Source organism: Sus scrofa, chromosome 5 (assembly GCF_054392235.1).
Source record: "Sus scrofa isolate SSC_HxYL_T2T_F1_AM1 chromosome 5, Sscrofa_HxYL_maternal_Yorkshire_Landrace_v2.0, whole genome shotgun sequence".
NCBI lineage: Eukaryota > Metazoa > Chordata > Mammalia > Artiodactyla > Suidae > Sus > Sus scrofa.
In genome coordinates, this window is record NC_139387.1 from 84,565,262 (window position 1) to 84,576,651 (window position 11,390).

At 39.9% G+C, this 11,390-nt stretch overlaps 1 long non-coding RNA gene across 1 annotated transcript; it reads left to right on the plus strand.

The window, feature by feature from the left end:
• Positions 1-1,418: 1,418 nt before the first annotated feature.
• LOC146403493 (uncharacterized) lies at positions 1,419-5,433 on the plus strand. The gene is made up of 2 exons (XR_014804109.1): positions 1,419-1,520; positions 5,004-5,433. It is a non-coding gene; the product is annotated as an uncharacterized LOC146403493 (long non-coding RNA).
• The last annotated feature ends 5,957 nt before the right edge of the window (positions 5,434-11,390 follow it).

The following is an 11,390-nucleotide window of genomic DNA, read 5'->3' on the forward strand; positions in this document are numbered from 1 at the left end:
GGTTGCTCGAGGCGAGGGACAGGGAAGAGGGGGTGCTGTGCCGGAGGGAAGTGGGTCTCCTTATAAAAGGACAAACTGAAGGATCTTCGTGATGTCGGAACTTGTCTGTGGTGGCGAATTTATGAAAGGACGCAGGCGGTAAAACTGTAGAGAACGGGATGAACACACACACAAATGACTACAAGTAAAACTGGAGAAATCAGCATAAAGTCGGTGCATTTTATGAGTGTTAAAACCTTGGTTATGACGTTTTTTGCAAAGCATTACCACCAATGGGGAAAAACGACAAGGAATCTCTCCATACCATTCCTTGCGTTTGCAAGTGAATCTACAATTATCACAATAAAATGTCAATGAGAAAGAAAAAGATCACTCCGTCTCATTGCGACCAGCGGTGGGAGATGAGGGAGTGGGAGCCGGGTGTGTGTGTAACACACAGATCGCTGGGCTTCCCCCGACAGAAGGTCAGATTCAGCGGGTTTGGGCGGGGCCTGAGAATCTGCATTCCCAACAAGTTCCCAGAGGCTGCTGCTATTTTTGGTTGGGGAACCACACTTTGAGAACCACTGAATTAAAGGATCCCTGTGGCTTTCCCCCATTTAAGGGGAAAAAAAATAGAGCTTGACTTTTCCTCAGTGTGTCTTTTGACAAAGCTTTGGGTCTCCGGCACAGGGCTTTGGCCAGGCTAGATGACTTGCCAAAGGCATGGGTTCTAGGGTGGCTTTGGGGAATCCAGCCAGAGCAGCAGGGCTCAAAGTGTGCCGTCACATCGGCATCACCTGGAACTTGCTAGAGATGACGTTTGGAGGCTTTACCCTGGAAGCCTACAATCGTTTTTAATAAGCCTCTCAGGTAATACCAATGCAGGCCAAAGTTTGAGGCCAGGCCCATGGGGTTAGAGAGGATTTTAGGAAGCCGTTTAGGATCTTTTTAGTTCATATGAGCAAGCATGAAGGGCTTTCTAGGCGCAACGATTTCAAGACAAGAGGTGGCAAGAGAAATACCGAGCTGTGGCCTTCTTAGGCCCCATGGACTTCTGGTCCCTTATGCGTGGATGCAGAAGGCAGCATTCACTGGCCTCCTTCACAGCCAGTTCTGGTGCAGCTAACCAGGTAAGGGATCATAAAAGCCCAGAAGGAATAAAACCCAAGATTAACACTAAGCCAATCAGTGGTATTAGGCAGTGCCATTAAATGCTCATAAACATATCAGCATGCTGCCCTTCAGTGCGAAAGGATACAACCATACAGTGTTCATGGACTGCCCCGCTTCCAGAGGCCTCTCGTGTCCTGCGGGTCATAGGGTTGATTGCCCCTTGAACAATGACGTTTCATGTTGGCTAATGCTGACACCCCAGAACTTAATATTTCAGTTGACTACTGAAGGCCTGCTCTGGTTTTTCCATTATGCTGCTGTGAGGTTGCTGGAAGTGGTGAGCAGTATCTGGTTTCTCAGTTCCTTTCTATTCCTAGCTGGGATTTTTAGAAGTAGCTGGCTGCCTGTCCACGTTCAGAAACGCGGTAAGTCACTGGGGACCACAGCTCAGGGTGCATGTGTGAGCAAACGGGTTTAATACCAGCACTATGCCCGAGTCATCACTGCTCTATTTGTGGAATGGGGCAAAGACTGCCAGGGGATCTTCAACACCTGACTGGCCTCAACAACTGTCTAAGTGGAGGTGAAGTTGGAATAACTCTACCCATTTACTGCTCTGCCCGCAACTAAACCAGTCAAGTGTCTAAAACTTAAAAGTGTTTCAACATATTGTTAGGGGGAAATTGACAACTCCCAAAATATGCCCCTTTGTTGAGAACGCCGCCAAGGTCTCTGAAATGTCTCACTTCTGACTTCATAAAGAGATAATACGCTCTGGAGGGAAAAATCTAGGTGTTAAAGTCAAACAGATTTACGTTTGAATAGCAAAACTGCCAGTTAATTAGCTGTTTGATTAGGCGAGGGACTTCGATTCTCTAAGTCTCAAGTTGCCATCTATAACATGGGCTAACATGTCTGACTTACGTGGTTGATTTGAGAAAAAGAAAAATGGCACGTGTACAGTGCCTGGCATGCATTTGACACAAAACCCTCTAGGTTCCTTTCCTCTAGTATCGAAGATAATTGCTTGGTCTTTGTATGCGTTTTCCCCTCATCAATGTAATAGTATGTGGAAGAAATTCAAGCAATCATATGATGGGTCCACTTTGTTTTCCGTTGTTTCCTTTTCTTGCTGTGCCAGTCAGCATAGAGTCAGTCCCTCGGAGGTTCAGTCAGTTCTGGTCCATTTGCCAAGGATCCTATCGCTCCTTTTATGGTCTGAAAAGTGATAGTCATATCTGGAGAGCATCCAACTCATAATGATGCTTCAGCTCCTGTTTGTCAGAGCTACAAAAAGACTACAAAGTATTTAAAGGAACAGAATCGTTTTCCTCTACCCTCAAAATCACTGGACAAAAAACAACTGGATGTTTAGAACAGCGTAACCCAAATCGTGAGATGATAAATGATTATAACGAAATGTTAAAGTAAGATACAAGTGGCTCATATTCAACTCCAAGAAAAATAGCAAACTCATGTTAGCACAATATTTTGTAAAAATTTCATGCAAATGCTTTCTAGCCAGATGTGCATTCTCCAGCTAACCATAGTACCACCCTTGCTGTTTCATGACCACTGGCCCACCTGCTTCATCGTCTATAGGGCATGCCAAACCCTCGAAGGCATTTATGTCTGTAGACCCCAATCCCAACCATTTAGATCAAATTACTAGGTTCCTGTTCAGGCAACTGGGCTTCAGTAGCAAGAGCCCTAGCAGCACATCTGACCTGGCCTTTGGGTAAAGTTTTTCCTCTTTAGCCCAGAGATGGTCGCAGTTCCCTATAGCTATTCATCTTCAAATGACTTGATCTTATCTTTTGCTTCTCCAGAATTTTCAGCAATCATGCAAAGAGTCTCTGTATTCAATTTGATCTGTATTCATGTTTAAAAAGCCTAGTGTGGTTTTTGCTTTTCTGTTTGGACTCTTGACTGCTATAAAGCCAGATTGAACACAATTACAAAGGAAACCAAGCCCAGTATGTGTACTGATCAATATTCATAAACATACAAAGGAAACCAGGGGTTACTAGGCCTTTAAGGAAAATTGACACCATGGAAGAGAAAGGCCAAGATAAACAGAAGAAATACTAACCCTAGGGAAAAGGACATAACTTGGTGAACCAACAAGGACTTACACTTTAAAAAAAAATTAATATTAGAATTTAGATGATTTTGCTGCCAAAAAAAAAAAAAAGAACCATCTGCTATGAAAATAGAGCAATCAGAAAATTGGAGAGAATTTATTGAAATTAAAAGTACATTTGCCTGAATGAAAACAATTAATAAGTGGTCAAAATAACTAGACACCTGGAAAAGCTGATGATATGGAAGATAAATTCAAGGAACTCTTTAGAATATATGAGCAAAGAATCAATGAGAAAGTGACAGTGGTACATAATATGTGCTAGACTGTTCTAAGTACATCAGTTATGATAACATAGTTAATTTTCATAACAGCTCTCTGAGCCGAAAACTCTTGGTATATACACAGAGAGGGTCAATAACATGCCTAGAGTCACATAGCTAACGAGGTGGCAGAGCTGAAATGCAAATGCAGGGGATCTGATTCCAAAGACCTTGCTCTTAGCTAGTTATTCTCCATTGCCTATTTTAAAAGTAGGAGATAAGCTGAGTGATGTGGAAGCTACGTTTCATTAAGTCCAATAGCCACCTACATAGAGTTTCAAGAGTAGCAAACCGGGTGGAAAAAGAGAGGAAATAATTGGGAAACAAGAGTAGAAATGCACTAGGTGAAGAAAGATGGGAACGACTCTATTCAGTGGCAACGACAGTAAATTTAAAAAAAAAAAAAAAACACATCTAGACATATTTAAGAAATATTAGAACCCTAAGCTAAAAAGAAAACCTTAAAAATCTCTGGAGGAAAATTAACTATCTGCAGGGTACCATGAATCAGGTTGATAGCGGATGTTTCACATACAGCAGTGGAATAACGGTTTGTAAATTCTAACGTCTGGATTAGAATACTGTACCCAGACAAAAATTAATCCAATGGTCATGGAAAATTAAGACATTTGGGGGCATGCAAGAATTCCAAAAGTCTAGGCTCCCTTGTTATTTAAATAGACAAATCAACCAAATATAAAATGTATCTTAGTTTGAGCTGCTATAACAGAATTCCATCAACTGGATGGCTTATAAATAACAGACATTTATTTCTAACAGTTTTGGAAGCCCAGTTCAAGACCAAGTTGCCAGCAGATTCGGTGACCAGCGAGCCCACTTCTCATGCTTACATGGCCTCTCCTCCCTGCCTCCTCACGTGGCAGAAGGCTGGGGAGGTCTCTTTTATGAGGGCACTAAGCCCATTCACGAGGACTCCACCTTCATGACCTAATCACTTCCTCAGAGCCCCAGCTCCAAAGGCCATCATCTTGGGGATTAAGTTTCAACATGCAAATCTGGGGGGCATACAAACATTCAGTCAGGATGTGTGATCCAAGAAACACCAGAAGTTGCATATGTTACAGAAACAAGAGACTGGAACAAAATTAAAAGTGAACTCCTTAGGCTGGGGCTTGTGAAATGTTGTCTTTAGAAAAATATAAATGACAATAACATATTTACTCCTCTGAAACTCCAGTATTTGGTTCTACCAGGAAAATGTCTTCATAATCACAGTATAAGTAATACAAATACATGGCTTTTTAAAATTACTATTATTTGAGATTTAAAAATGATGTTCACATCATTTTTAAATACCTAATCAATGATAATCAAGAAAAGCAGTAAGTTCCAGTAGTTATTGAGATTTTAACCAAAGAAATCAAAAGAAATACAAAAGAAGTTGTAATTATCAAGCAGCGCTTGATTGAAATGAAACAACTTTTTTCCACTTTGGAGGGAAAAACATTTTGCTTTTACTTTTTTTTTTTTTTTTTTTTCAGAATAATGGAAACCTATCCTTTTCTTGATTGTGTCTCAACTATTCTGGAAAAGACAAGCAACAACACCTTCCAGCAATCCTAAAGAAATTGCTAGGCAGTAAGCCAAGACCCAGGCATGGTTTGAGACCAACTGAACAATTTACATGCACTGTATGCTGTATCGGAAAGTTATCTACAACTTTCTCAGCAAGCTAAACATTTTGAGATGCCAAATCACTAACACCTCCTGTTTTGCATGTTCCATTTTCAGAGTTTGCTAATAGATTAAATTAGGGTGTAATAAATATGATGAGTAAAACTGTATAAAATTATAACTGTATAATACAATAATATTCTCTGCATATTTTTCTTCTGCTTTTTCAACTTCAAATAACTTGTTATTTTGTTCAGCTTCATGGTGTCTTACCTTCTACAATAAAAATATTAGACTCAATGAAAGTTTCTAGGTGGTATGAATCTCAACATGTCTTTAGAATTTTCTCAATAAAATTAACCAAATTTCATTCAAAAGAAATATTCATTTCAATTCTTATGTATCTCAGTAGGCTAAAAAAGGTAATTTTGAAACAGGATGGTAATATGCTAGCATCCTGTTATAAATTTAATTATCTTTTATAACCATCAAGATGGATGGACTGTATTAATTCAATTTAAGTCGTGTAGGTGAAAAATAACACTTTGTCTTCTGGAATTGGTAGGAAGACTGATTTAGGAGTAAGTTTAGGGAGTTCCCGTCGTGGCGCAGTGGTTAACGAATCCGACTAGGAACCATGAGGTTGCGGGTTCGATCCCTGCCCTTGCTCAGTGGGTTAACGGCAGACGCAGCTTGGATCTCGCGTTGCTGTGGCTCTGGTGTAGGCTGGCGTCAACAGCTCCGATTCGACTCCTAGCCTGGGAACCTCCATATGCCCCGGGAGCGGCCCAACAAATGGCAAAAGACAAAAAAAAAAAAAAAAAAAGGAGTAAGTTTAACTTGCTTTGAAGTCAGATTTCTTTGAACTAGGAGTAAATTCTTTTACCTCATCAGTCTGTGCTGACTTATGTCTGAACAAGACAGCTTAGCTTTGGTGCTACAGTTGAGAAATTAATATACTTCATCTACTCCCCCAAGTCAGAATGTAAAAGGCAGTCAAAATCAGTGCTCTTAGTGATGAAAAAAATTACTGTACAACAGGAGGCGACTCAGGTCATTGGAAACTTTTGATCAATGTCATATGGTTGCTCATTAATCATTCCCTTCATTTACAAAGTCCCTCCCTATGCATTAAACGCTGCACCAAGCTCTGAGAACTCAATGGTGAAACAAAGAGACATGGTGCTGCCATCAAGGGAAGTCACACTTGTTAGTGGGATGGTGTCTAATATGGGCCATGGCCTCTCCTTTAGAAAGATTACTCTCTGTCACTCTCTCTTTAACTTGAAAACTTACATTTGTTACCTTAGATTCCCCCACTGAATTGAGCTATATTCTGATGTGAAAGAAAGCTCTTTTGAAAGCTGTGCACAGTTAAAACTGAAGAGAAATTCCCTGTTAAGTCTGGCATACTTATCACGTAGTTATCTTCCTTTGCTCCTGAACACCATTAAAATGATGAATGATCAAAACAAGAAAGGGAGATGATTCATCGGCAGACAAAGGCTTTCAATAGACTTTCAGATGATAAAATTTAAAAGAGGCATGGTAAGTGACTTAGAGTGGAAGAAGACAACGTGCTGAAAGGGGGATTGATGAGGAATGGCCAATTTGCTGCCCTGAAACTTAGTTTAAAAAGCCTCAGGACTTGGAGGTACTAAAGTGTGGATGTAGCAAAAGGTTAAAATCAGGAGAATAATTTGGAAGTCTGCATATGAAGTGGATGAACTCCTGCAGATACTCTTTTTGACCCACTCTGGATAATTGACAGCCTTGTCCTAACCACCTACCCATCACTTCTATCTAAGTGACCACGGGCTAATTCTTTGGAGGAATTAAGCAAGAGCTGTCTGGACCTAAAAGTAGCAGGTGCAATGGGTAAGGTGTGGGGTTGAGGACAGAATGCCATATCACTACATATCACATATCTTAGAAACTCAGGGAAAAGGTCAAATCACTGTTCAACCCTAAGGTAAAGTCTGCCAGTTGATTAGCCACTCTCAGACACACGGTACTTCCAATCAGACTTTTCCTATTTCACTTTTCGATATGAATGAACAAGTCGTTGCAGCAAATAATACCGACTTGATTGGCTATGCACATGCAAAGAATGAAGTCAGACTGCTTCTTCATACCAAAAAAATCTTAAAATGAATCATAGACCTAAATGTAAGGACTAGAATTATAAAACATGTAAAATAGAGGATTAAATCTTTATGACTGTGGGTTAGACAATGCCTTCTTAGATATGACACCAAAAGCACTAGCCACGAAATAAACAAAAATGGATAAACTGGACTTCACTAAACCTTAACATTTTTGTGTTTCAAAGGATACCATCAAGAAAGTGAAAATGCAATCCACAGAATGGGAGAAAAAGCTTGCAAATCATATATGTGCTAAGAGGCTTATATCCAGAATATGTTAAAATGCTTATAACTCAATGATAAAAAAATAAATAAGATGTATTTTGGAGAAGAAAGAATATATATGTATTTTCTACATACATATTCAAGAAGCACATGAAAAAAATGCTCAATATCACTAGCCTTTAGAGAAATGCAAATCAAAACCATAAGCTACCACTCCATACCTGCTAAGATGGCTGTAAGCAAAAGGACAGATACTTACAACTGTTGGCAGATGTATAGAGAAATTGAAACCTTCATACATTGCTGGTAGGAATATAAAAGTGCACAACACTTTGGAAATCTTTTCTGACAGTTCCTTAAAAAGTTGCACATAGATTTATCACATGATCTAGTAATTCTACTTCTAGATACAAACCCAGGAGAAATGGAGACATAGGCCCACGTAAGAACTTGTACAGAAATGTTCACACCAGGCTTATTCATAATAGTCAAAAAGTGGAAACTATTCAAATGTCCATAAACTGACAAATAGATAAACATTAAAGTATAATGGTACAGTGGAATATCATTCAGCAATTAAAAAGGAGAAAGTTCTAACACATGCTGCAGCATTGGATGAATCTTGAAAATGTCGTAAGTGAAAGGAAACAGCCACAAAAGACCTTGTAGTGTATGATTCCACTTAGATGATATGGCCCAAATAGGCAAGTAAATTAGTGGTTTCCTAGAGTTGGATCAGGAGTGGGAGCGGGGAGAGTGATGGAGGGGAAAGAGGGAATGATGGCTGGTGGGCATGGGGTTTCTTTTGGGAACAATGAAACTGTCCTAAACTTTATTGTGGTGATGGCTGCACGGCTCTGTGAATATACCACAGAACATTGACGTGTACATTTTAAATGGGTGAATGATGTGCCATGTGAGGTAGATCTCAATAAAGCTCTTAGAAAAATGTACATGGAGAGCTACAGAGGACCAAACACCTGTGCAGAGCCTCCAACATGAAAGACAGTAGTGAAAATAAACCACAAAAGACACTATGTAAGAAATAAAGGAAAAGGTCAAATGAAACCTATTTTATTAGTATCCTCAGAGAGAGAAGAGAGAATATTGCATCTCTGTATTTTCACTGCACAACTAGCTGCTGTGAAGAAAGAAAGAGTCCCCCAAATAAAAATATGATTACAACTAAATCAAAGACACTATCCCAGAAAATGCAACAAAAAGACAAAGAGTTGTAACCGGTAGAGATATGATAAAATGGGAAAATCAACCAGGAATTTCAATGTAAGATTTCTAGAAAGAAAGAGAAGAGAATATGAAGTCACAGAAGGTAAAACAGAAAGAGTGAGAAAAATTCCTATGGCCGATGAACATGATTTCCAGAATGAAAACTCCACAGAGAACTCAGAATAATAAATTTTTAAAAAATGAATTTCGAAGCATCTTTGAATTTAAAAAGACCAAATATGTATGGGTGTATATATATTTGATTTGATTGATTGATTGATTGATTTTTGTCTTTTTGCCATTTCTTGGGCTACTCCCGCAGCATATGGAGGTTCCCAGCCTAGGGGTCCAATCAGAGCTGTAGCCGCCGGCCTACACCAGAGCCACAGCAACGCGGGATCTGAGCCGTGTCTGCAACCTACACCACAGCTCAGGGCAATGCCGGATCCTTAACCCACTGAGCAAGGCCAGGGATGGAACCTGCAACCTCATGGTTCCTAGTCGGAGTCGCCAACCACTAAGCCACAATGGGAACTCTGTATATATATTTTATATTCTTAATATTTAAACACCCTGAACACAAATACATACATATATATGAACATATGTACAAATATGAATATATATGTGTGTATATACATATACATAAAATACACACACACATATATATAATCAGTGGCATGGCATCACACCTTTAATTTGTAACACTGAAAGTTATAAGACAATGAATTAATATCTTCAAAATCTGAGGGAAAAAAAGATTTTACACCAAAAGTTCTTCTATTTTTTTTTTTAATTATTTTTTTATTTTCCATTTTTCTTTTTTGGCTGCACCCATGGCATATGGAAGTTCCCAGGCCAGGGATCAAATCCGAGCGGTAGCTGAGGCCTATGCCACGGCAACATTGGATCCTTAACCCACCATGCTGGGACAAGGATTGAACCCTCACCTCCACAGAGACAAAGCTGGATCCTTAACATACGGTGCGATAGCAGGAACTCTAACATCAAAATTTCTATACTTAGCCTAACAACCGGTGAAGTATGAGAGCAAAAGATATTTTCAGATATGCTCAGGCTCAGAAAACTAACCACCCATGCACGGTTTCTTAGGCATGTGCTAGAGAATGTGGTTTTAAAAATGAGGAAATGAACCAAGAAGGAAGTTCTTTGACCCAGGAAACTGGGGGCCCAGCAGAGGAAGACAGCAAAGAAAAGCATCAGGATGAAAGCTCCACTCAAGACTAGAAAATAATTTCATGAAAACTGGAGCAGAAGAAAAGAAGACTCAGGAGCGGAGATTTCTTGTGCATCTTGTAGGGAGCATTTGCGAAATCAAAAAATATCTGATGTGGGCATTTGGGAAATTTATCAGTATTTTACAGATCTCATGGTGCAGTTGCACAGACACAGAAGAAACTACAAAAAAAAGGAGGGGATGGAAAATTAAAGCTTTATTTATACAAGAAAGAAAACATATCAACTACAATGTTTGACTCAGCAGTGGTCAATGTTTATATAGCTGTAATAGTGTAATCGTGAACTAATCATTTAATTTCAGAAATTGTGATGTAGCTGTACTGGGAGAAGGGGCCAGTGGAAGTGACTAAGGAGGGGTGGGGCTTATAAGAGAGTGAAATAATCTCAACAGTAAATTTTGGCAAAACTTGAGACATGATGGTAACATTTAAAACATAATGGTAAAACCCAGAAGAAACAGTTAAAAAAATTGAAAGTTGTTTGGGGTGGGGGTGATATGGAGAAGTGGGTTAATCAGCAGCTGACTTTTAATGGAAGTGTTTTAATACTGCTTTTTTTTTTAACATGCGCACGCATTAATTGGATAAGCTATTTTTAAATCTCTAATTATGGCACTGAAAAAATACTGTGAGGTATAGGTTGTCAGGAATCTTACAGATTATAGGAAAAAAAGCTTATTTTGGGTGGAATATTATTGCTGCACCAAAAATCAAACAGTGATAGCCTATTTTAATTCTGAATTATCTTGGAAAAACTCAACTATGAGATATATAGACCTTTTATAGACTTCCTTGCCATCCAAAGACAGCAGTGCCACCTTGCAAGAAAGCTATTCCATGAGAAATAAGAACTCTCCCTACGCTGACACTTTGAATATGCTTTATGCCCAGGAAAAGGCTCCACATGCACAGCCAGTGTATCTTGGAAGGAAGCCCAGGACAAAAGAAAGGAGGACGATGTTACCGTATTAATCGCAAAGCCTGGGCTGCTGGGTGGAAGGGTAATTGAGACAGAGTGGGAGTATTCTGGGGCAGCTCCGGAGAATCCTCTGGGAGTGGTGGGGGTGGTGGTTGCTGGGGGCTGTGTGTTGAAGACACCCAAGGCATTAGGGCAGAGGGGTCACGTTCCCCCTGAATCTTCCAAGGGACAGCAGAATTCTCCCCTTTCAACCAAACCTTCGAGACCACCTTAGACCCACCATCATTTTTCATCCTTTTAAAGTCCCAGCAGATGGACTCAGTAAGCCGTCAACTCCACTCCGACGTGAGGGATTCTGTGGTACAAGTCCTGTCCAGCTGAGCAGAGCACAGGATAAAGAATCTGGCATTTGTGGGAACTAACACATTTATCTGGCTCTGTCAAGCCCTGCTAGCTCTCGAAGTTGAAGCTACCAAG